Source organism: Macrotis lagotis, chromosome 6 (genome assembly GCF_037893015.1).
Source record: "Macrotis lagotis isolate mMagLag1 chromosome 6, bilby.v1.9.chrom.fasta, whole genome shotgun sequence".
Lineage (NCBI taxonomy): Eukaryota > Metazoa > Chordata > Mammalia > Peramelemorphia > Peramelidae > Macrotis > Macrotis lagotis.
In genome coordinates, this window is record NC_133663.1 from 155986 (window position 1) to 182356 (window position 26371).

The window sequence follows — 26371 nt, forward strand, 5'->3', positions numbered from 1 at the left end:
TGGTCTCTAATTTAATTTCTATTCCTACTTCATTAAGGAGTAAAAGAATGTATTCATTATTTCTGTCTTTTAAAATTTGTTTTCACTGTTTCTGTGCCCTAGTGGTTCTTTAGAGAAGTTTTATGTGATACAAAGAAATATAGATATTCTTAGGTTGTCCTATTTAGAAGATATTCTAATCTTTTTACTTTAGTTTCTTCAGAAACTACATTTTAACTTGTTTTTTCTTCTCAGTTCTTCATTCCTATCTCCCCCCATTAACTAGTCCTGCTCCTTAGTTTTTTTAATTTCATCCATTTTTATGCTCCTTTCCATAAAGGATTTCTCTCATTCTCTTCATTATCCATCTTTCATATAATTCTCTGATTCATAGCCCATCTAATCATCTGTCTCTCTTTTCTTTGTAGGCCATGCAATGAAAAGCCCCAATTCTCCAAAGTCTCTGTTCTAAGTTCTGCACTCCCAGTGCTTCCAGCCCATGGAAGTCCCTTTTCCACATCTCTTTGCTTTCAGGATAATGTGCAGCAATGCAGGTCTCAAAGAGGAGAGTGCTCCATTCTCTCCTGATCTAGATATTCTCTTTCTGCAGGGAACCCAGGTTCAGGAAAATGAAATGACTTAGCTAAGTTCACCCAGTTCCTTCAAGTTAGGAATGGAAAAATATATATATATATATATATATGTATATATATATATATATATATATATGTCCATGTATAGGTAATGTATGCACAAATTTCTATAAATTACAAATCATGTCAAATCCAGTTGTCTTTCAGCCTCACATTTCTTGTTCCTCATTCAGGATGCTCACATTCCAACTCTAAGCCTTTTTACTGACTGGTCTTCCAGTAAGTAAAGCTCTAAAGCTCCTTCCCTCTTCCAGGATCTACCTGTTTCAACTTTACTCTCCTGCCTGGTCTGTAGAATTCAGGGACACTGACCTCCTGACTCTTCGTGGCCCTCCTTACTGAAATGCTCTCTCTTCTTCTCTCTGCCCCTAGGCTTCTCTGGCTTCTTCTTTCAAGCCAGAACTTCAATGCCACTTTCTTATAGAGTCCCTTTTCCTGGCCTCTCTCTTCCATCATCCTTTTCCCAGTATCTTTCCTTTGAGATTCCCATGATATTATAGAATTGAGGGCAATGTCATAGCTCATAGAGCTGAGGCATAGGGAACAATCAGATGGATTGCAAATTTGGTAAGGAGGGAACAACTTCTCTTGAGTCTAAGACGTGACCCTTGTTTGAGTCAGGTAAAAGACTGGTCCAGATATTTGAGCAGCAAACTCGGTTTCCTTTAAGGTGTCTTGGTGGTATAAAGATCTTCGATTTATCTCCATTGTGTTCATATGCATTAAAAGGATTTTTACTGAGCAAGTCTCCAACCTGGGCTAAAACAACAGGCTAGGCACAGCAGTCAAATAGCTGCTTAGTGAATTCCTTGCATTGCAAGGGAGAGATTTGCAAATCGAAATGGTTCCACTGTGCTGCAGTTAAGGCAAAGAATATATGCATGAATCCTAGTTGTAAGGGATGACAATCAATGCAACGATCACAATCATTTCTGGTGCTTTTATGGCTTTCTCAGGACAAGCTCATGACTATACAGGTGTCCTTGAGTCCTGTGGGAACTGTTAGGTTGACTATTTAGTCTTTGGCTACTTCAATATTTTGCTTGGGAACAAAATGCATTATATAGTTTTCTGACGCTCTTCACTTTACACAGGCAAGTGCAGGTCAGGGAAAGAATGCAGGTAAATCAGGGTTAAACAGATTACCCTAGGCTGCTTGTTCTCTCTGACTCCCAAGCCAGAGTTTCCTGGGAAAAGGATCTCTAAGAATGAAATTATATGAAACCTAATACTATAAAAACCTTAGAAATGTAGGGATAAAATAAAGTGACAGAAAATATAGATTAGACATTTTTTTAAGTTTTAGTCTCTAAGACCACTAACCTGTAGGTGATGGTCATTTATAAAATGATCACACTTGGACTGGAAGAGTTTGAGGTTTTGTACAAAATCAGAAAATGGGGTAAATTATTTTTTTTAATTTTTATTAAAGATATTGAGTTTTACAATTTCCCCCCAAATCTTACTTCCCTCCCCCCACCCCCTGACAGCAATCTGTCAGTCTTTACTTTGTTTCCATGTTGTCCATTGATCTAAATTGAGTGTGATGAGAGAGAAATTATATCCTTAAGGAAGAGACAAAAAGTCTAGATCTGACAAGAAGATATGGTTTTTTTCCTAAATTAAAGGGAATAGTCCTTGAACTTTGTTCAAACTCCATGGCTCTTTATCTGGATACAGATGGCGCTCTCCTTTGCAGACAGCCCAAAATTGTTCCCGATTGTTGCACTGATGGAATGAGTGAGTCCTTCAAGTCCTTGAACATCACCTCCATGTTGCTGTTAGGGTATATACAGTGTTTTTCTGGTTCTGCTCATCTCACTCAGCATCAGTTCATTGTAAATCCCTCCAGGCTTCCCTGAATTCTCATCCTTCCTGGTTTCTAATAGAACAATAGCATTCCATGACATACATATACCACAGTTTGCTAAGCCATTCCCCAATTGAAGGACATTTACTTGATTTCCAATTCTTTGCCACCACAAACAGGGCTGCTATGAATATTTTTGTACAAGTGATGTTTTTACCCTTTTTCATCATCTCTTCAGGGTAAAGACCCAGTAGTGGTATTGCTGGGTCAAAGGGTATGCTCATTCTTGTTGCCCTTTGGGCATAATTCCAAATTTCTCTCTAGAAAGGTTAGATGAGTTCACAGCTCCACCAACAGTATAATAGTGTCCCAGATTTCCCACATCCCTTCCAACAATGATCATTATCCTTTCTGATCATATTGGCCAGCCTGAAAGGTGTGAGGTGGTACCTCAGAGAAGCTTTAATTTGCATTTCTCTAATAATTAATGATTTAGAGAAATTTTTCATATGGCTATGGATTGCTTTGATCTCATCTGTAAATTACCTTTGCATATCCTTTGACCATTTGTTAATTGTGGAGTGGCTTTTTGTTTTAAAAATATGACTCAGTTCTCTGTATATTTTAGAAATGAGTCCTTTGTCAGAATCATTAGTTATAAAGATTGTTTCCCAATTTACTACATTTCTTTTGATCTTGGTTACAGTGGTTTTATCTGTGCAAAAGCTTTTTAATTTAATGTAATCAAAATCATCTAGTTGGTTTTTGGTGATGTTCTCCGACTCTTCCTTAGTCATAAACTGCTCCCCTTTCCATAGATCTGACAGGTAGACTAGTCCTTGATCTTCTAACTTACTTATAGTATTGTTTTTTATGTCTAAATCCTGTAAACATTTGGATCTTGTCTTGGTAAAGGATGTGAGGTGTTGGTCTAATCTAAGTTTCTTCCATACTAACTTCCAATTTTCCCAGCAGTTTTTATCAAAGAGAGAGTTTTTATCCCAAATAGCTGGACTCTTTGGGTTTCTCAAACAGCAGATTGCTATAATCATCTCCTGCTTTTGCACCTAGTCTATTCCACTGGTGCACCACTCTATTTCTTAGCCAATACCAAACAGTTTTGATGACTGATGCTTTATAATATAATTTTAGATCAAGTAGGGCTAAGCCCCCTTCTTTTGTACTTTTTTCATTAAGTTCCTGGAAATTCTTGACTTTTTATTTCTCCATATGAATTTACTTACAATTTTTTCTAACTCATTAAAGTAATTTTTTGGAATTTTGATTGGTAGGGCACTAAACAGGTAGTTTAGTTTTGGTAGAATTGTCATTTTTATTATATTAGCTCTACCTATCCATGAACAGCTGATATTTGCCCAGTTATTTAAATTTGATTTAATTTGTGTGAGAAGTGTTTTATAATTGTTTTCAAAAAGTTTCTGAATCTGTCTTGGCAAATAGACTCTCAGGTATTTTATATTGTCTGAGGTTACTTTGAATGGGATTTCTCTTTCTAGCTCTTCCTGCTGTATCTTGCTAGACATATATAGAAAAGTTGAGGATTTATGAGGGTTTATTTTATAACCTGCAACTTTGCTAAAATTGCTAAATGTCTCCGTTAGATTTTTGGATGATTTCTTGGAATTCTCTAGGTAGACCATCATGTCATCTGCAAAGAGTGAGAGTTTTGTCTCTTCCTGCCCAATTCTAATTCCTTTAATTTATTTTTCTTCTCTAATTGCTGAAGCTAACAATTCTAATATGATACTGAATAGTAGTGGTGATAATAGGCATCCTTGTTTCACCCCTGATCTTATTGGGAATGCCTCTAGCCTCTCCCCATTGAATATAATGCTTGTTGATGGTTTCAAATAGATACTGCTAATTATTCTAAGGAACAGTCCATTTATTCCTACACTCTCTAGTGTTTTAGTAGGAATGGATGCTATATTCATGTCAAAAGCTTTTTCAGCATCTATTGATATGATCATATAATTTCTCATAGGTTTGTTGTTAATATAATTGAGCATACTAACAGTCTTCCTAATATTGAACCAACCCTGCATTCCTGGGATAAATCCTACTTGACCATAATGTATTATCCTAGTGATAACTTGATAACTTGTTGTAATCATTTTGCTAAGATTTTATTTAAGATTTTTGCATCTATATTCAACAGGGAGATAGGTCTATAACAACACCATTTTGGTTTCATAGAAAGAGTTAGGCAGAGTTCCATCTTTTTTTTTTTTTTTTTTAGTTTTTGCAAGGCAGTGGGGATTAAGTGGCTTGCCCAAGGCCACACAGCTAAGTAATTATTATGTGTCTGAGGCTGGATTTGAACTCAGGTACTCCTCACTCCAGGGCCGGTGCTCTATCCACTGCACCACCTAGCCACCCCTCCATGTTTCAATAGGGGAAATTATTAACCTTTTTTGTGGCCTGACACAATATCTTTGCCCAATATCTTTGCCCAAAACTACTCCACAAAGATTATCATCCTTGTACAATACTATTCGATTTCTTATTGTCTCCCAGCATCCTGATCATTGTTCTCCTGAGTATTGGCTAAGAAATAGAGAGGTGGATCAGTGGAATAGACTAGGTGCAATAGCAGGAAATGATTATAGTAATCTGCTGCTTGATAAACCCAAAGAGTCCAGCTATTGGGATAAAAACTCTCTTTGATAAAACCTGTTGAGAAAATTGGAAGTTTGTATGGAAGAAACTTAGATTAGACCTACACCTCAAATCCTATACCAAGATAAGATCAAAATGGACACAGGATCTAGACATAAAAAACAATATTATAAGCAAACTAGAAGATCAAGGAAGAGTTTATCTATCAGATCTATGGAAAGGGAAGCAGTTTATGACCAAGGAAGAGATGGAGAACATCACTAAAAACAAACTAGATAATTTTGATTACATTAAATTAAAAAGATTTTGCACAGACAAAACCATTGTAACCAAGATCAAAAGAAATATAGTAAATTGGGAAACAATTTTTACAACTAGTGTTTCTGACAAAGGACTCAATTTTTTAAAAAAGACAAGCCATTCCTCTTTCTCCAATTTATTCATGTAAGCATTTAGGGCTATAATATATCCCCTGAGAGTTGCTTTGAATGAATCCCATAGGTTTTGGTATATTGTTTCATTATTATCATTATCTAGGATAAAATGGTTAATACTTTCTATAATTTGTTTTTTGGTCCACTCATTTTTTTAAAATGAAGTTATTCAGTTTCAAATTTGTTCTGGGTCTATATCTCCTTGGCCCAGTATTGCATATGACTTTTATTGCATTGTGATCTGAGAAAGGTGTACTATTTCTACCTTTCTGCAGTTGATCATTAGGTTTTTATGTCCTAGTACATGGTCAATTTTTGTATAAGTTCCATGTACTGCAGAGAAAAAGGTATATTCCTTTCTATCTCCATTCAGTTTCCTCCATAAGTCTACCATATCTAATTTTTCTAACAATCTATTTACCTCCTTAACTTCTTTCTTGTTTATTTTATGATTCAATTTATCTAGATCTGATAGCAGGAAGTTGAGGTCTCCCACTAGTAGAGTTTTGCTATCTATGTCTTCCTGTAGTTCTTTCAGCTTCTCCTCTAAGAATTTGGGTGCTGTCCCACTGGGTGCATATATATTCAATATTGAAATGCCTTTATTGTCTATGGTACCTTTTAGGAGGATAAAGTTTCCTTCCTTATCTCTTTTAACGCTATCTATTTTTGCTGCTGCTTTGTCTGAGATAAGGATTGCTACCCCTGCTTTTTTTTACTTCGGCTGAAGCAAAATATATTTTGCTCCAACCTTTTACCTTTACTCTATATGTATCTCTCTGCTTCAAATGAGTTTCTTGTAAGCAGCATATTGTAGGATTCTGGTTTTTAATCCACTCTGCTATTTGTTTACATTTTAAGGGAGAGTTCATCCCATTCACATTCAAGGTTATGATTACTAATTCTTTATTGCCCTCCGTGCTATCTTCCCTGTTTGTATTTTCCCCCTTCCCCCCCTTTATCCATATTCCTCAGTATTTTGTTTCTGAATACCACCCCCTTCAGCGTGTTTGCCCTCCTATATCACACCCTCCCCTTTCTTTCCCCTTTCCCTTTTTCCCCTTCCCTTCCTTTTGTTATTTCCCCTTTTCCCCCCACTCCTCTTCCCTTTCTACATCCCCCCTCCCCTTTTAACTGAATATGTGTAGATTGACTTTAAGCCAAGTCCGATGAGAAGAAGATTCAGGTGTTTCTCAACTGTGCCTGTCTTCCCTCCGCCATCTTGGCCAGAAATCCTGACAAGCCATTCCTCAATGACAAATGATCAAAGGATTTGCAAAGACAATTTACAGATAAGGAAATCAAAGCAATCCATAGTCTTATGAAAAATTGCTCTAAATCACTAATTATTAGAGAAATGCAAATTAAAACATCTCTTAAGTACCACCTCACACCTCTCAGGCTGGCCAATATGACCAAGAAGGACAGTGATCAATGTTGGAAGGGATGTGGGAAATCTGGGACACTGATATATTGTTGGTGGAGCTGTGAACTCATCCAACCTTTCTGGAAAGAAATTTGGAATTATGCCTAAAAGGCAACAAAAATGTGCATCCCCTTTGATCCAGCAATACCACTACTGCCTACTACCCTAACCCTGAAGAGATGCTAAAAAAAAGGGCAAAAACATCACTTGTACAAAAATGTTCATAGCAGCTCTCTTTGTAGTGGCAAAGAAATGGAAACAGAGAATGCCTATCAATGGGGGAATGGCTTAACAAACTGTGGTATATATATATATATATATATATATATGTATATATGTATATATATATATATATATATGGAATATGTGTGTGTGTGTGATGGAACACTATTAGGAATTTGGGGAAGCCTGGAAGGATTTGCATGAACTGATGCTGAGTGAGATGAGCAGAACCAGAAGAACATTGTACACCCTAACAGCAACATGGGAGTGATAATCAACCTTAATGAACTTGCTCATACCAACAGGGCATCAATCAGGCATAATTTTGGGATGTCTGCGATGGAGAATGCCATCTATACCCTAAGAAAGAATTGTGGAGTTTGAACAAAGACCAAAGACTTTCTATGTACCTTTAATTTAATTTTTTTTAAAAAACTGTCTTATTATGTAATAATTCTGCTATATCTCATACTATATGTTTCTTCTTTAAGGATATGATTTCTCTCTCATCACATTCAACTTAGATCAATGCATACTACAGTAATGATGTAAAGACTAACAAACTGCTTTCTGTGGGGGTGGGGGAGGGAAGCAAGATTGGGGCAAAAATTGTAAAACTGAAAATAAATAAAACCTTTCTAAAATTAAAAAAAATGTATGCCATATACAAAAGAAAGCAATCACAAAGCAAAGGTATAATCTGTTTTGGTAATGACACATCATCTCCAAAGTGAACTCAGGCCCTCAATGCAAGATCAGATAACTCTTCTTCACTTGCCTTAGAATCATTTCATCAGTGCAACTCAGATTCTGAATAATAAAATCTCATTAGAATCTTCATGTTTTCCATCCAGATAAGAGCTCATTTCAGCCATTTAGGGAAAAAACTAGGACTTTTCTTTAACTTTGTCTTTTAAGTGATCTCATAAAACTTTCCCCTAGAATAGGGAGGAATTCCCACTGTTCTAGTTAGCTTCTCACAAACTCATCACAGAATTTTTTAAAGAATATATCACTTGGGTGGCTAAGTGGAGCAGTGGATAAAGCACCCACCCTGGAGTCAGCAGTACCTGAGTTCAAATCCAGCCTCAGACAATAATTACCTAGCTGTGTGGCCTTGGGCAAGCCACTTGACCCCATTGCCTTGCAAAAACTTAAAAAAAGAAAAAAAAGAATATATCACTTAGGGGCATCTAGGTAGCATAGTAGATTTAGTACCAGCCCTAAAGTCAGAAGGACCTGAGTTCTAATCCTGCCTCACATACTTAATAATTACCTAGCTATGTGACCTTGGACAAGTCACCTAACCCCATTACCTTGCAAAAAAGAAAAAAGAACATATCACTTTCATCAGTCTAATAAGGAAAAAATCTCACATCATATCCCTTTTTCCCCCCCCACAGACAGAACACAAACTTTCTTCCTGATTCCATAGGGAGACATTTTTCAGCTTTTTCTCAATTGATCATTAGGCCTTTCCCGCTGATAATTTCAAGTGTTAACTCTAACACTCATAAAGGTTGAGAATTCCCCGTGCTTCAGTTTCCTCTTATAAACTGATAATGGCTAGACCAGAGGAATTCTGAAGCATCCTTCAGTTCTCTGTCCTATACTTTTGAAAATTTAGGAGTTGGTGACATTCACAGATGTGGCTGTGGACTTCACCCAGGAGGAATGGGGCCTCTTGGATCATCCTCAGAAGGAGCTGTACAGAGAGGTCATGGTGGAGAATGCCCAGAATCTGCTCTGGCTGGGTAAGGATACTTCCTCTGGTAGCCCTGAGTCTCCATTCCCTAGTATGTAGGGTTCAAAAGTATTATTATTATTATTATTATTATTATTATTATTATTATTATTATTATTATTGTAAAGTGAAAAATGCTGGTTTCCCAGGTCTGAAAGACAGGGTCCTCCCACTGTCCAATTTTCCTGTCAATGATGGTTTCATTGTGTGATAAGAACCTGAGGCTTGCTTCTGTTGCAGTGATGATGTTTGTCTTTTGTTCTCAAAGAAGATCACAACATCAGGGAGGATGGTGCCATGACAAACACATGAATTGGATTGGGAGGGACAGAACTTTGCTAAGTCATCAGTCTCCCTTTCTCTGGGATCAGAGGCCAGATGTAAATAAGAGAACTGGGAATAGCAAGGCAATCGGGTTAAGTGGCTTTTCCAAGGTCTCACAGCTAGTTAATGTCAAGTAAATGTCTGAAGCTGAATTCAACCTCTTGTCCTCCTGACTGTAAGACCAGTGCTCTCAACAACACCATCTAGCTGCCAGGTCAAAGACCAAGTCAGTATGGAAGCTTCTCCAATGTGGAACTAATCTCAGAAGTTACTTAGTCTAAACAATATTTCCATTATCATCACTGATGAAGGAGTTCAGGTACATTTGCTTGAACAAAATGGAGTGATTCTGAAAGTAGAGCAGCTCTGGATCCATAGCCCTTTCCCTACAGAGAACTAAATTACAGGTTTTTCTCCAAGCTCTTCGTAACTGATTCCTCCTGCCCAGGACTTCCTATTCCCAGAGAAGATGTCATCTCTTATCTTGAGCAAAAGGATGCACCCTGGATGCTGGAGCAAGAAGGCCTGAGGAGCTGTGGTTCAGGTGAGTGAAGTGAAGGCAGGTGTGAGAAAGCTGGGATTGTAAAAGGTTTGTATGTGTTAGATTTGGGGACAGGAGAGCCTGCCTTGAATTTCTTTTTCAGATCTTTAAGTATTGACTTCCTGGGCAAGTCCCTGAATCAGTGAATAGCCTCATTTTCCTCATCTGTAAAATGAGGGGATTGGATTCCAATGTCTTTCAGCTCTCTTTCAGTGCTCAATCTATGATCCTCTAAGAAGTCATTGTTTGGAATTTTGGGGTATAGAACTTTCCAGGAAGTGTAAAAAAGGGGTTAGGCTCTCTACTGTGAACTCTTCCTTAGATCTTCTTCAAGTCAACAAACATTTATTAAGAGTCTGCAACTTGCCAGACTCTTAGCCCTGGGGACATAAAGAGATGCAAGGACCTTCCCCTAGTCTCATGGAGCTCACAATCTTGAGGCGCAGACCACATACCAACAATTATGTAGAAGCCCACCAAGGACAGGATAAATTGGAGCTGATCAAGAGAGGGAAGGCCCTAAAGTGAAGGAGGACTAGCAAAGGCTTTTTGTGGAAGGTGACCTCTAGCTGGGGCTTCAAGGAAGGCAGTACAAGCCTTCTGTGCAATAAGGATAGGGAGGAAAAGTCTCAGGGTCAGGAGGTAGAGTATTCTGTTCGCAGATCAGAAAGGAGGCCCCTACCCCTGGATTATGGAGGAGAAATGGGGTGAAAGAGATGATGTAGCCTAAATTTGTAGGAGGACCAGGCAGCCTGGTTTCCTGATTTTCATATGAGGAATGAAGCTGCTGCTATCCTTGGAAGTCATCCAAGGCTTATATTTGCATCAATCATCAGCCTGAGTCATGATCTCTGTGGCTCAATCTCTGTTCCATTCTTGGAAAATCATGTAAGTGACCAGGTTCATATAAGTGACCGGGGAAGTAGATTGCCAGGTGCTTCATATAGGACATCCTTCAGGGGGCCTAAAGAGTAGCCTCTGTGATCTTCAGGGTTGGGTCTAATCAGGTTCCCTCTGGATTAGAACCTGACAAAGGTGATTACTTAAAGATGGTTGAGTGCAAGCGAAAAACAAAAATATGACTGAGGCCAGAACATGCATTTGACAACTAGGGGAAAGACCAGAATGCAAGGACTGAGGGTAAAACCTGGCTCCTGGTGTCAGCCTGGGGCCCAGTCAGTTCATCAATCAATAAACATTGATTAAACACCTTCTGTTGTCAGCCACTGTGCTAAGCCCTGAGCATTCAAAGGAAGGTAAAAGACAGTCCTTGCTGTCTACTATACAAACATGGAGAGGTTTCAGAAAAAATAAGGAGATAATGAATCTTATTCTTAGCTGATCTATTCAAAAAGAGTATTTGGATTGGAAATACATATAGTTCAACAAGAAAATAAGGAAATATGAGGAGTGAGTGTAATAATGGTTTCAGAAGGTGAGCAAAATTAGGGAAGAAATAGTAGAAATCAAAATAATAATAGCACACACTTTTGTTGTTTGTTCAGTTATTTCTCACTCTTTGTGTGACCCTATTTAGGTTTTTCTTGACTAAGATATTAGAATGGTTTACTATGTTCTATTCCAGTTCATTTTACAGATGAGTAAACTGAAAGAGTTATGTAACTTGTCTAGAATCAAACAGCTAGTGTCTGAGGCCATAGTTGAATTCCAGAAGACGAATCCTGTTAACTTTAGGCCTGCTTCTCTATCTACTGAACAAAATAGCTAGCATTAATATTGCACTGACTATGGGCCATGGTCTTTATAAATATTACCTCAATAGATCTTCATAATGAACCTAGCAGTTAGGTACAATTATTAAGTCCATTTGACAGACAAAGAAAGTGAGGCAAAGAGAGGTCTTTGACTAGGGGTCACAGGTCTGGCAAATTGATGGGATTGGATTAGTCCCAGCATGCTTTCATTGTAGTTCTAGTTGTAGTCTGATTTTTAAACCAAACACACTGAAAAAGCTCACACACGCATGGGCTGAAAATGGGAGAAGACTTGAGCAAGTTCTCGTGCTAAGGGATGAAAATGCATTTTTTTGGCTTTGTTTTTAGCTCCCTATCCAGTCAGTAAAATGAATTTCTGGTTACTATATAAAAGATTTATTTTAGTATTGGCTCATGACAAGTTCTATATTAAATGATAAATTATCTTGGTCAATTGCACATATTACTTTGCTGTTGCCATTTTTAAATAATGTTTATTTCTTTTTTATATAGGGTGTTTTTTTTTTTTTGCAAGGCAATGGGGTTAAGTGGCTTGCCCAAGGCCACACAGCTAGGTAATTATTAAGTGTCTGAGACCGGATTTGAACTCAGGTACTCCTGACTCCAGGGCCGGTGCTCTCTCCACTGTGTCACCTAGCCACCTCTAACAATGTTTATTTCTAAAATCACCTTGGTAAGGATAGAATTTCTTCAGACTTCAGTTTCTTTTTTCTGTTACTGACAAACAAGCAATCTCTTACTGAAATTCTACTGAAGGACTAATCTGCCAAACAATTCCTTTGACAGACCACCAGAGCAATAGTCACATAAGTGGAAGACAGGCTAAAGTAAGGAGGGTCTGTGCTTGTAGGTGAAAATTTGCAGGTGAATGATGAACATTGCTGAACTTTGGATACAATTCAATATCTGGTTGAAAGAATACATTGCACTTAGTCTGAAGCACAGGGTATGATGTAATCATGCTGAAATCCCCAAAAGCATTATGTGCTTGATCATGCTGGTTTGGAATCATTGCAGAAGGAATGGAGGGAAAGGTGTATAATTATGTGTATGCATAAGTGACTGAAAGTATATTTAGTATTTGTTCCTATTAACAGGAGTGATCAGACTTGAAATAACAGAGACTCCTTCAGAGATAAACCTTTCAAAGGAAAAAACACCCAAGCAAAGATTCATAAATGACTAGCCCTATGACTACATTTGAAGAGAAATTTGTGTTGTACATCAGAGAATCCATACTAGAGAGAAACTTTATAACAGTAATCAGTGTGGAAAGACTTTTACAAAGAAAAGTGGTCTTGTTCATCATCACGGGATCCACACTGGGAAGAAACTTTATGAATGTAATCAATGTGAGAAAACTTTCAGTCAGAAGGCAAATCTTATTGTACATGAGAGAATTCACACTAGAAAGAAACCTTACAGGGGCGTCTAGGTGGCACAGTGGAGAGAGCACCGGCCCTGGAGTCAGGAGTAACTGAGTTCAAATCCGGCCTCAGACACTTAATAATTACCTAGCTGTTTGGCCTTGGGCAAGCCACTTAACCCCATTTGCCTTGCAAAAATACAAAAAAAACCCTTATGAATGTAATCAATGTGGAAAGACTTTTGGAAAAAAGATACACTTGCTGAACATCAGAGAATCCACACTAGGAAGAAAGCTTTTGAATGTGGAAAGACTTTCATTCAAAGGGCCCAACTTGCTGTACATGAAAGATTCCACACTGGAGAGAAATCTTATGAATGTAATCAGTGTGAAAGAGTTTCACAACGAGCTCCAATCCTACTGTCCATCAGAGAATCCATAGGGGAGAGAAACCTCACCAATGTAATCAGTGCAGAAAGACTTTTAGATACAACTCCAATCTTGCTGTACATCAGATAATCCACACTGAGGAGAAACTTTATGAATGTAATCAATGTGAAAAAACTTTCCAAAAGAAAAATAAACTTGCTGAACATCAGAGAATCCACACTGGGGAGAAACTTCATAGATGTAATCAGTGTGGAAAGACTTTCTTTCACAAGGCCTATTTTACCATTCATCAGAGAACTCACACTGGAGAGAAACCTCATAGATGCAATCAGTGTGGAAAAGATTTTCATTCAGAGGGCCCATCTTACTGTATATGAGAGAATCCACACTGGGGAGAAACCTTATGGATGTAATCAGTGTGGAAAAACTTTCTGAAAGAAAGATACACTTTCTGAACATCAGAGAATCCACACTAGGAAAAAAGTTAGGAATATAATCAATGTGGAAAGACTTTCACAAAGAGCTCTAATCTTGCTGTACATCACAGAATTTACAATGGAGAGAAACTTTTGAGTTATCAGAGGATTAGCTTCAGGCAAAAGTCAACTCTTATTTCTACTAGATAGAAATTATGTCACTAATGAATGAGAAAAGTCTTTCAAATGGAGTACAGAGCTTCTTAGCAGAAAATTTATTCTGGGCACAAGCCATCTACAGATTTAGAGTAGGCAGGCAGAGATCATCTCTTACTTTACATCAGAAGATTCATACTGCAAAGAAACCACATGGATGTGCTCAATGGAAGGAAATTCTCCATTTCAAAGAAGTCTCAATTCACAGTCATCTGGTTCTCTCTGGCAACATCTCCTACTGCCCTCTGCTTTGGGAGTGATCTCAACAGCTTCTAAGCTGATTAACTCGCTAGTTCAGGTCACCTGAAAAGTGCTTCTTTTCTGCTAAAAAACCTCCTACAAAAATTGATTGTAACACCATTTTAAATATACTTTGCTGACAACCAGATCAAATAGTGAAAGTTAGTTCAAACCTTATGTCTCTAGTACTAGATAATCAAATTTGGAATCTTTCAGATCAGATAATTTACATTTTTTAATTTAGCCAGTTACCAAGTTGGTACAGTCAAGAAACTCAGATGTAAACTGAAAATCAGAACCCAACTGGCACTATTATTATTATTTATTATTTGGCACCCCATTAGGAGTATGAAATTCTGCTCAAGAATTAATAGCAGAATATGTTTATAAGATGAACTCTAATACAAAAAAAGAATTCATTTAAACATTGCCAGATTAACTTTAGTTGTAATAAATGTTCCAGGATGGGATATGTGAATACATTGACTAGTCAATTGTAAAACAGTGCACATTAAGTAAATTATTTATAATAAAACAGTTTCAACTTCTAACCATGTTCAAATGAATAGGCCCTAGGAAATGTGGATGTCTTTTTATGTCACTCATAAGATAGACAAGCTATTCTTCTCTTGAGATCATTAAATGTGCTTTTCATTCACATAGAACTTAGACCATGAGGATATTATCCTCATGAAATAACAGAATTATATCCTTGTTTCACATTTATTTCCATAATTTACCTAATTATCTTCATAGCATTATGAGAAATCAAGGACTTTATCTTATATAGAATTATAGAACTAGTAAAAGACCAGTGGCAAGACTCAGTACTTAATTACTTTGTTATTTGCAATACAGAAAAGACTAAAATTCTAGAATAGCTCAGATCTAACACCTGCATCTCACTATAGTAACTCAGATGTAGCTCAGCATTAACCCAAAAGGTCTGCTGAGTATCTAATATAATAGGAATTTGCCATAAAAGAAGTGACATAGTTACATAGGAATTGAATCTTTACATGTGAGAAATTCAAACACTAATTTGACTCTCACCATGGAATGACAACAAATTCATATCAAAACAGCAAGATCATTCCAACTTGCAGTTTATTACAGTAATTCAGATGCCTTAAAATTAGTCTAATACCTAATAGATTCAGTATTGCAATGGCAAGCTTCTGCTTTCTCTACCCTAATTACAAAAATTTGCTGAGAATTTTAAGCAGGGGCATAGTTCTCACAGCATCAAAACTGGTCCTCTAGGCCTGTACCACTCTAAGTAATCTAGTATATGGAATCAGGTGTCCAGATTTCTCCTATGGGAAAATTAATTAAGAGTCCAACTTTAACCTTCCCAACATAACCATATTCCTAGGCTACATATTCATCAGCATTAGATTGCAGTTGTCACTGCCATTGCCTACTAACTCCTGATGGTTTTGTTTTATTTGTTTAGTTAGTATTTTATTTTTCCCTAATTAGATATAAAAGCGTTTTTTAACACTCATTTTTAAAACTTTTAGATCCAAATTCCTTCCCAATTCCCCTCTCCATATTCCATTGAGAAGGCAAGCAATTCACTATAGACCATATATATGTAGTTATGCTAAACATTTTTATGATAGTCTTGTTGTGGAAAAAAATATATAGCAAAAAAAGAAAAAAAGCAAACCTTTCCCATAACCCTATCCCTAAAATAAAAGTAGAAAGTAGGCTTCAAACTATTCAGACACCATCAGTTCTTTTTCTGTGGATGCACAGCCTATTTTTTAAGCAAATTCTCCAAAGTTATCTTGGATCATCATGTAGCTGAGACTAGCCGAGTCATTCATAGCTGAGCTTCTTGCAATATTACTGTTATTTTATATACAGTGCATTTCACTTTGCATCGGTTGTTGTAAATCCAGGTTTTTTGGAAAGCATCCTCCTCATCATTTCTTACAGCAGAATAGCTTTCTATCACCACCAGATTTTATCCTGGCAGTCCTGTGTAGGAGGAAGGTCTGAGACCCAGAGCAGGGTAAAAGAGGGAGAGATGGGGGGGGGGGGGGGGAGGCAGAGCTTCCAGGAATAATCTGCCTGGTGGATGGTGGCCTAGCTGGAGTTCTATCTTGTGGTGGGATTTACAGGTCCAGGAGGAGCCTGGAGGAAGAAAGAAGTTATTGGGCTCTTAAGGAAAACTCAAGTACTAGGGAGCAGGAAAAACTTTTTCCCCCCCGGAAGGTGAGTTGTTAACTGAAAGACCAGGGCTCTGAGGTGAGAAGGGAGAACATTCTAAGCATTAAAGATGGAGGGATGGCTAGGTGGTGCAGTGGATAGAGCACCGGCCCTGGAGTCAGGAGTACCTGAGTTCAAATCCAGCCTCAGACACCCAATAATTATCTAGCTGTGTGGCCTTGGGCAAAGCACTTAACCCCATTGCCTTGCAAAAAAAGAAAAAAAAAGATAACCATTGGAAAGGCATGGAGTCAAGAGATGGAGGGTCATGACCATGAATCAGTCAGGACAATATCTCTGGGTCAGAGAGGAAGTGAAGTATAAAACCAGAAAGGGGGGGTGGTGGAGAACATGGTCCAGAGATCCTTGCTCAGGTTCCCTTTGGAGGAAAGAACTCATCCTGGAACACTAGGAATTGAGCAGGGTGGAACCCTTAGGACTGGGAACACTAACTCAAAGTGGGCTGGCTATAAGCAGGAATCCTAGGAGCTGAGATTACTGCCCTCTGCCAGTCAGCTCTCCAGGTACAGGTTCTATTTAAGGCTGGATCCTATAAGTCACTGGGTTCCTGCTGGCTCCCCTTTCCTTTGGGCCTCATGCTCTCCCTCTACCTCCTGGTGGGTGTTATGTCTAGCTGTCAGGCATAGTCTTTCCTTCTAAGTCTAGCTCCTGCTTGGGTTCTGCCCCTGAATCTTAGGTTTTGTTTTATTTTGTTTTTTGCAAGGCAATGGGTTAAGTGACTTGCCCAAGGCCACACAGCTATGTAATTATGAAGTGTCTGATGTCGGATTTGAACTCAGGTCCTCCTGACCCTAGGGCCGGTGCTCTATCCATTGCACCACCTAGCCACCCCCCTGCCCCTGCATCTTAACCAGATTCCCAATTATATCCAAAATGCCCCAGAGTACCATCCCAACTTCACCATTGGGTTACATTTTCTCAACCTTCAGGCTCGAAGAGACCCTGATGTCCTGTATCCCTGACTCTAGTTCCTGGTTAGAGGTTCAGTTTTCCTGCCTTCATTTCAGGCCCAATGAGAATTGAAAATTAAAGAAAAGGGCATGCATGCTTGGTTCTTTGAGTATTTATTGGGAAAGACTACAGCATGAAACAGGGTAGCAATCACAAAAAGTGATGAGGGATACAGAGGCAGAGGATGTCACTTATGAACAGGGAATGGGATGAAGGGAGGCAGAATGGGGAAGGGGATTAACCATGAATTAGAGATGGGGTTATAGGGGTGGTACAGTCCCCATGGAGGAGAATGAAGGCTGTGCGGTGGGGGGGGGAGTTTGAGGTTTCAGTTTTATGTTAGGGAGGTGGAGCAGGAGACAGTCCAACTCTTTTCTTGGAATCCATTCATAACATACCCAGATCATCTCAAAGTCCTCCTCCCAAAGGATCTTTTGATGTCCTGTTGGTCTGGAGCTGAGGGGGTCTGCACTGGCCCTGGAATTTACACATTCTAGGACCAGAACCCTTAAAAGCAGCATCTTCCAGATGGTCCTTGCTGAATCTACACATATTCCTAAGAAGGTGAATTTTATTTACCATAGGATACAAAGTAGTTATTATAGGCTATTATGCTCCTTTGATCTTTAGGATGGTTTGTACATGACTTCCAGTTTCCCCTTTGCAATCTTATTTCCTGCTAAAAGGGGCTTTTAGGGTGAAGGGGGAGAAGGGAGAAGGGGAGGGAGTGACCAGGGTACAGGACAAGAGACACTTTTCACACAATCCACTCCCTGGTCTTCTGACCACCATCCTGCACCACGATGTCTGAGAATTAAGCTAAACAAAATCACAGCAAGAACAATGATCTGTGATGGGTGAAAGGTGAACTAACTGCAGAAACAAAAGATGGAGCTTTTGTGCATATGGATTTATTAAGTAATGTATACCAATTGCAGGTCTCCTGAACTAGGGACCAGACTTGGGGAGACAGACACATTAAAAGGAAATAATATGGGGCAGCTAGGCGGCATAGTGGATAAAGTACCGGCCCTGGAGTCAGGAGTACCTGGGTTCAAATACGGTCTCAAACACTTAATAATTACCTAGCTGTGTAGCCTTGGGCAAGCCACTTAACCCCATTTGCCTTGAAAAAAAAAAAGGAAATAATATACAGAAAATAAACCAGGATACAAGATTGCATTATCTGATTTCTAATTGGGGAAAAAAAAAACTATGACTTTCTGAATTGTGAGGGAAAGAATGAAAAGGCGCAATTTCCTGAAATCAGAAAAAGGTACAATACTTCCTCCCCTACCCACCATTCCCTACATCCTCACAAAGCATTTGCTTTCAAAGGAACAGTGAAACGTTAACTGGCTGACTACTAAGGGGTCAGTTATCGATAAGACATCGGAGGTGTTTGAGAAGTAGAACTGAGAGAAAAATCCTTGCATCTGATGCAAGGATTTTTCTCTCAGTTCTACTTCTCAAACACCTCCGATGTTATTTGACTTCCCAGATACACAAGGTTAGGTACAAATAATGCAATAAGGTTTTCTTAGAATTCTGATAATTGAATCAAGTTTTCTCACAACAGAGAACAATAATCGAATAGAAAAGGCACTAAGCTAGATCCAGAAGTGAGTCACAAGATAGTCAGTATAGTTCATTCAATTCCCAGAATTCCCTCACTCTCCAAGGTACTCAACAAGCTCCTTGGAAGTAGTCTCTCCAACTTGAGCAACCCCAAAACCACCACAGAAGCAATTAGATAGTACAGTGCATAGAGTGCATGGCCTGGAGTCAGAAAGACCTGAGTTCAAATCTTGACTCAGACTCTCTTTCTAGCTTTCTGACCCTGGGCAAGTCACTTAAGTCACTGTTTCCTCGTTTCTAAAATGAGCTGGAAAAGGAGGACCAAACACTCCAAATGGGGTCAGGGTAACAAGACTAATCAACTTAAAAACACCAAAAATAAAATCATCCTGTGTTAAATGGGAGTGAGGGCAAAAAAGAAAAAGGAATATTAAGAAAACACCTCTCTCCTTCAGAAGCTGGGGGTCCAGGAGACAAGGTTACAAAGAAGTTTCAAAGGTCTTAAGAAGTAGGTAGGGCAATTTTCTCATTTTTACAAATAAGACGAATATGACAAATGGTATTATTTCCTTTATGCTGAGAATAACAAAAAAATCATCATGTCAAACTTAAAATGTTATCCAAATTCAGCTTTCTAAATTCAGGCAGCTATTTACTTAATGAGTCAATTGAATTTCTTTAAAAAAAAAACATTTTATTTTACTTCATTTTTTCTAATTATGTGTAAAGATAGTTTTCAACTTTCTTCCTTTTGCAAACTTTTGAGTTCCATATTTTTCTACCACCCTCCTTTCTATCTCCCTTCCCCAAGGCATCAAACAATCTGATAAAGGGTGGACATGTTTAACATATTCCCATATTATGATGTTCATCCTTCATTCTTGAAGAAGACCATGGGATCAGGGAGGTGATACCATGGCAAATACATAATTGGATTTGAGGGGGTACTGTGCTAAGTCACCAGCCTCACTTTCTCCTCCAGAGTCATCTGGATCTAGTGGCCAGATATGAATCAGGACAACTGGAGATGGCCCTGGATGTGAAGCAATCAAGAGTTAGGTGACTTGCCCAGGATCACACAGCTAGTGAGTGTCATGTGTTTGAGGCTGGATTTGAATTCCCATCCTCCTAACTCCAAGGCCAGTGCTTTTTCTAGTACTAGGTGGTGCTGTGGAGAGATCACTGGCCTTACTTAGAATGTGAGTTGGAATGCAGCCTCAGACATTTGACACTGTGTGTGATCCTGGGCAAGTCACTTAACTTTTAGAATTAAGTCTTTTGGAATTGTCCTGGATCACTGAACTGTTGGAAAATGCAAAGTCTATTATAGTTGATCATCACACAATCTTGCTTTTAATATGTACAATATTGTCCTAGTTCTGCTCATTTCATTCAGCATCAGTTCTTGCAGTCTTTTTAGCACTTGCTCATGATTTCTTTTTTTGACTTTTGGCAAGACAATGGGTTAAGTGTCTTGGCCAAGGTCATACAGCTAAGTAAATATCAAGTGTCTGAGGTTACATTTGAACTCATCTTCCCGACCAACTCCAGGGCCTGTGCTCTATCCACTGTGCCACCTAGCTCCTCAATGCTCATGATTTTTTTTTTTTTAGATTTTTGCAAGGCAAATGGGGTTAAGTGGCTTGCCCAAGGCCACACAGCTAGGTAATTATTAAATGTCTGAGGCCGAATTTAAACCCAGGTACTCCTGACTCCAGGGTCAGTGCTTTATCCACTGCGCCACCTAGCCACCCCCTCATGATATCTTAAAGTACAATAGTACTCTATAACATTCATATATACCATAACTTTTTCAGCCATTCCCCAATTGATGGGTTTCCCTTCAATTTCCAATTCTTTCTCAGCTCAAAAAGAACTGTTATAAATATTTTAGTATATGTGACTGGATCAGTTCACAACTCTACCAACAATGCATTCACTAATGCTCCAGTTTTTTTTATCTCCTCTTCAACATTGATCATTTTCCTTTTTTGTCATTTTAGCCAATCTTATAGTTAAGAGGTGGCACATTACAATTGTTTTAACTCGCATTTCTCTAATCAATAATGATTTGAAGATTGTTTTTTACTATAAATAGTTTTAATTTCATATGAAAACTGCCTGCTCATATCCTTGGATCATTTATGAATTGGGGAATGATTTGTATTATTATAAATTTGACTCTCTTTTCTATGTATTTTAGAAATGTGTCCTTTATCAGAAACACTAGCTGTCAAAATCATTTCCCCAGCTTTCTGCATGCCTTCTAATCTTTGTTGCATTGATTTTTTTAGGGTACAAACACATTTTAATTTAATGTAGTCAAAATTATCCATTTTATAACTTGCAATGTTCTCTATTTCTTTTTTTTTAAGGTTTTTGCAAGGCAAATGGGGTTAAGTGGCTTGCCCAAGGCCACACAGCTAGGTAATTATTAAGTGTCTGAGACCGGATTAGAACCCAGGTACTCCTGACTCCAGGGCCGGTGCTTTATCCACTCCGTCACCTAGCAGCCCCGTTCTCTATTTCTTACTTGGTCTTAAATTCTTCTCCTCTTCAAAGATCTAACAGATAGGTTATTCCTTGTTCTTTTACTTTGCTTATGTCTAAATCCTGAACCCATTTTGACCTTGGTATATAGAGTTTGGAATGTTGGTCTATGTCTAGTTTTTACCAGGTTTTCTATTTTCCAGTTGTTGCAGCACTTTTTGTCAAATAATGAGTTCTTATCCCAGAAGCTAAAGTCATTGAGTTTGTCAAACAGTAAATTACTATAGTCATTGGCTAAAGTTTCTTTTTTTCTAAACTGATCCACTTCTCTATTTCTTTTTTTTTATTTTTTGTTTTGTTTTGTTTTCACTTCTCTATTTCTTAATGATTTTTGGTGACTCATTTTATCAATATAGTGTTATATCTGATCTGACTAGGCCACCTTCAAAATGAAAAGGATGACCTCACCACCAATGAGGGGGGAAATGAAAGTAATAGTTTGGAAATATTTTACCCAATTGTAAGCCAGCAAATCTGACAATCTAAATGAAATGGATGAGTATTTACAAAAATATAAACTGCCCAGATTAACAGAAGAGGAAATAAAATACTTAAATAACTGCATTTCAGAAAAAGAACTTTAACAGCCATCAATAAATTCCCTAAGAAAAAATATCTAAGGCCAGATGGATTTACAAGTGAATTCTACCGAACATATAAAGAAAAATTAATTCCAATTCTATATAAACTATTTGAAAAAATAGGTGGACTTTTATGATATCAATATAGTACTGATACCTAAACCGGGAAGAGTCAAAACAGACAATGAAAATTACAGATCAATTGTGCTAATACAGATGCAAAAATTTTAAATAAAATTTTAGCAAAGAGATTACGCCTAGTTATCACTAGGATAATTCACTATGATTAGGTAAGTTTTATAACATGTTTCCAGGTATGATTCAGCATTAGGAAAACAATCAGCATAACTGACCATATTAATAACAAAATTAAGAGAAACCATATGATTAGCTCAATAGATACTGAGAAAACCTTTGACAAAATGCAACACTCATTGGATTTCTACCCAAAGTCCCTCACAGCAAGCTTTTGATCTAGTTAGATGGCTAGACCCTTAGTAAGAGGGGGGGAGAGGCAGAAATACCTGGAGATTTTCATGATAGTACAAAAGTGGATAACATTTACTTTCTCATTGCAAAACACTTCTACATCTGAATATCTGCAAATTTTTTAACTTTCCTGGAATCAAGTTCAAAAATGCAAAGGAATGGAAAAGTTATAAGGGTTGTATGACTTTGGGCAAGTCACTTGATCCTTTGGTGTTCAGTTTCCTTAGGTCTAAAATGGAAGGATTAAATGTAATGACTTTACAATAGTTTTCCAGCTATCGTACTTGTCGAGAAGTAAAGATTAAAGGGACTGCAGAGCAAAGAAGAGAGATACAAATTTGGAAATGAACAATTATGAAAAGAGATAAAATAAAAGCACCTCTGTGCCTATAGGAAATTAACTATTTGGGAAAAAATATACTTACAGTATTATTGTTGGATTGTAATAGTCTGTTTTGTTCTTCTTGAAGAAGATCATGACATTAGGAAGGTGATGCCACGACAATCAAGTGAAGTGGATTTGAATGAGGTGTGCTGAGCTGAGTCACCAGCCTCACTTTGTCTTCTGGAACCACCTGAGTCCAGTGGCCAGATTCAGGATGACTAGAGATGACCCTGGATTGAAGGCAATCAGGATTAAGTGAATTGTCCAAGGTCAGTCAAGTATCTGAGGCCAGATTTGAAATCAAGTCCTCCTGACTCCAAGACTGGTACTCTACACTCTGTACCATTGAACTGTGAATTTATCAGCTAGGTGGCATGGTGTTCCAGACATAGAGGCAAGAAGACTTGAGTTCAAATCTCATCTCAGATGTGAATGTAGCTGTGCTACTTTGGGCAAATCACTTAACTGCTCTCAACTTAGTTTCTTAATACTTTGTAAATGGGATGCTTCTTCAGAACTAGCTAACATCAATGTCTCTAATGACCAGGGACATGTGTATCTGCCTAAGATTGTGAACAAAATATTGATAGTAAGCTTTGCATGATCAGTTTGTGTGTGTGTGTGTGTGTGTTTTGCAAAAGACATTTGAAGCAGAGAGATATATACACAGATGAAAGGAGTAAAGGACTGGAGTACAATATATTATGCTTTAGCTAAATTTAAAAAAAAATAGGGGTTAGCAATCCTGGTCTCAGACAAAGCAAAAGCAAAAATAAACTTTTAAAGGAGCAAAGGAAGAGAACTACATCTTGCTAAAAAGTATCAAAGTCAATATAATAATACCAATATTAAACATATATGCATTAAATGGCATAGCATCCAAATTTTTAGAGGAAAATTTAAGAGTTACAGAAATAGACAGCAAAACTATACTAGTAAGGGACCTCAACCTCCCTCTCTCACCATTAGATAAATCTAACCACAAAATAAACAAAAAAGAAGTTAAGGAAAAAGAGTAATGTTAAGGAATCACAACTTCCCCAAAAAAAATCATGAAAAAACTTAAAAAGGAATTAAAAAACAAAGAAGGAATAAGGATAGATTAGACAAAAAGAAAAGAGTTGGAAACAAAATAAAAGCAATCTAAGAAAATTATGAAAAAATTAATCAATATAAAAAAGGAGATACAAAATCTTAATGAAGAAAATAACTTTATTTTTTTAGATTTTTGCAAGACAAATGGGGTTAAATGGCTTGCCCAAGGCCACACAGCTAGGTAATTATTAAGTGAGACCAGATTTGAACCCAGGTACTCCTGACTCCAAGGCCGGTGCTTTATCCACTACGACACCTAGCCACCCCAAAAATAACTTCTTGAAAGATAGAATTGAGCAAGTGGAATTTTTAATTTTAATATCTGAAGATATAATCAAACTAGAAAAAATAGAAGAGAATCTGATATATCTCACTAGAAAAAAAAAACAACTGATCTGGAGAACAGTTCAAGGAGAGATACTGTAAGAATTGTTAGATTACCTGAAAGTTATGATCCAAAAAAAAATATCTGGACACAATATTACAAGAAATTATAAAGGAAAATTGTGAAGTTCCAGAACAAAAAGAAAAAGGGAGGGAGAAATAGAAAGAATCCACCAATCCTTAGCTGAAAGAGATCCTAGGAAGAAAACATCTAGGAATGTCATAGTCAAGTTTCAAAAGTCCTAAATTAAAGACAAAATATTGCAAGCAACCACTACAAAAAAGAATTTAAATACTGCAGCAAAGTATTGAAGATTTCACAAGATCTAGAAGCTTCTACACTAGAACATTATATTTCAAAGAGCAAAAGAATAACTTAAATGAATAAATAACTTATCTGGGAAAATTGAATATAATCCTGAGGGGAGGGGGAAGGGTGATGATCTGAAAGATTTTCAGGTATTTGTAACAAAAAAGACAATAGTTCAATGAAAAAATTTATATAACAGATCCAAAAGACAAACTATGTCCAAAGAAGATGTTATCAGGATTCTTAAAATTGTTATCATTACTAGGGCAGTTTAAACAAAAGATTGTGGATGAGTTGTGTATGATAGGATGATTATTCTGCAAAACAAAGAGGATAGGAAAAGGTAAAACTCATCATCTGATAAAAACGAACTGTCAAAGAACTGAGGGTCAGTAATGTGGAACCTTGCTCTGATCTGAGATGAAGAGGAGACAAAGTGTGCAAAGGAAGAGCTTTAGAAATACAGAGGTGAGACACCTGAGGTTCAGGGTGGGCTAGGAGCTCTCCTTATTAAGTTTTTACAAGGCAGTGGGGTTAAGTGGCTCGCCCAAGGCCACACAGCTAGGTCATTATTGTCTGAGGCCGCATTTGAACTCAGGGCCTCCTGGCTCCAGGGCCGGCGCTCTGTCCACCCGCTAGGACTTTTGAAGGGTACTGAATTCATCTTTGTGGGCCTGACTCCGGCCTTGAGAGCATGCGCTTCCTGGGGGGCTGTGGTGTGGCCCACCTGGGGTCTTCTTGGCCCAGGTGCCGCAGTGCCATCTCCTTTTCTGGCCCATTTTACCGACGAGGAAGCGGGGCGCTCGCGGGGTCGGGGCGGTCCGCGCCCGGCGGCCCCTCCGCGGCCCGGGCCAGGGGCACTGGCGCCACTTGCGCGTGCTGCACCCCAGCCCCGGCGGGTCGAGGCCGGGGCCAGGGGTGGCCGCGTCCCGTGCGCACCCGGGGGTCCGGCAGGGAGGAGGGAAAGACGAAAGGCCGGAGGCTGAGAACGGAGCCCGCCGTCCGGGGGCGCCCGGGTCGGGCCGCGCGGTCCGCTCCTCCTCCCGGGCCGCCCTCTCGCCCCCTTGGGCCGAGGAGCCGAGCACCGACTAGGCAGACAGGTCGGGGCCGGGGCCGCTCAGGCCCACCGGCGGCAGAACCGCCCTCTGCCACCAGGGGGCGGGGCCGCGTCCCGGAGGGGCAGGCGCGGGGAGGAGCCAACGTTAATGAGCCGCGATTGGAGGAAGCGGCCCTTCCGGGGGCGGGGGGCGGGTCCTGCTCCAAGAGGGAATTCTGGGAGCCGAGCTCGGCGGCGGCCGCGGTGGCTGGGCCTTCCGGCGGCGCGCACTGTGCTTGCAGCCCCAGGTAGGTCGGGGCGGCCCCTCCCCCAGCGAGCCTGCTCCTGCAGTCTCCTCCCTTCCCCTCCCCCGCCCCCTGTGCGGGCGCCCCTCCCGTGCTGCGGACTCTGGCCCGGCTCTCAGCACCCATCTGGCCTCCGGCCGGCCCAGGACCCCTCCTGGGCAGCAGGGACCAAGGCGGCCTCCGGGCCTTGGCTGCAGCTTCCCGGTGGGGTCCCCCCGCGCCTAGGGGGGCCTCACACTCGGGCATCCGGCTTTTTTCCAGGCGGAGGGCCCACCTGGAGCCCTGCCGCTGTCCAGGGTCCCGGCCCGCTTTGCCCGGGGCTGGGCTGGACC

At 39.2% G+C, this 26371-nt stretch overlaps 1 long non-coding RNA gene across 30 annotated transcripts in view; it reads right to left on the bottom strand.

The window, feature by feature from the left end:
* The window catches only part of LOC141490503 (uncharacterized), a 140716-nt gene extending 114898 nt beyond the window's left edge, over window positions 1-25818 (bottom strand). For all 30 annotated transcript variants that reach the window (XR_012469236.1, XR_012469234.1, XR_012469226.1 and 27 more), the window contains exons 1-2: window positions 25426-25818; window positions 22950-23139 (exon numbers count right to left, since the gene is read on the bottom strand). This is a non-coding gene — a long non-coding RNA (uncharacterized LOC141490503). The remainder of the gene's footprint in view (window positions 1-22949; window positions 23140-25425) is intronic.
* Between the last annotated feature and the right edge of the window lie 553 nt (window positions 25819-26371).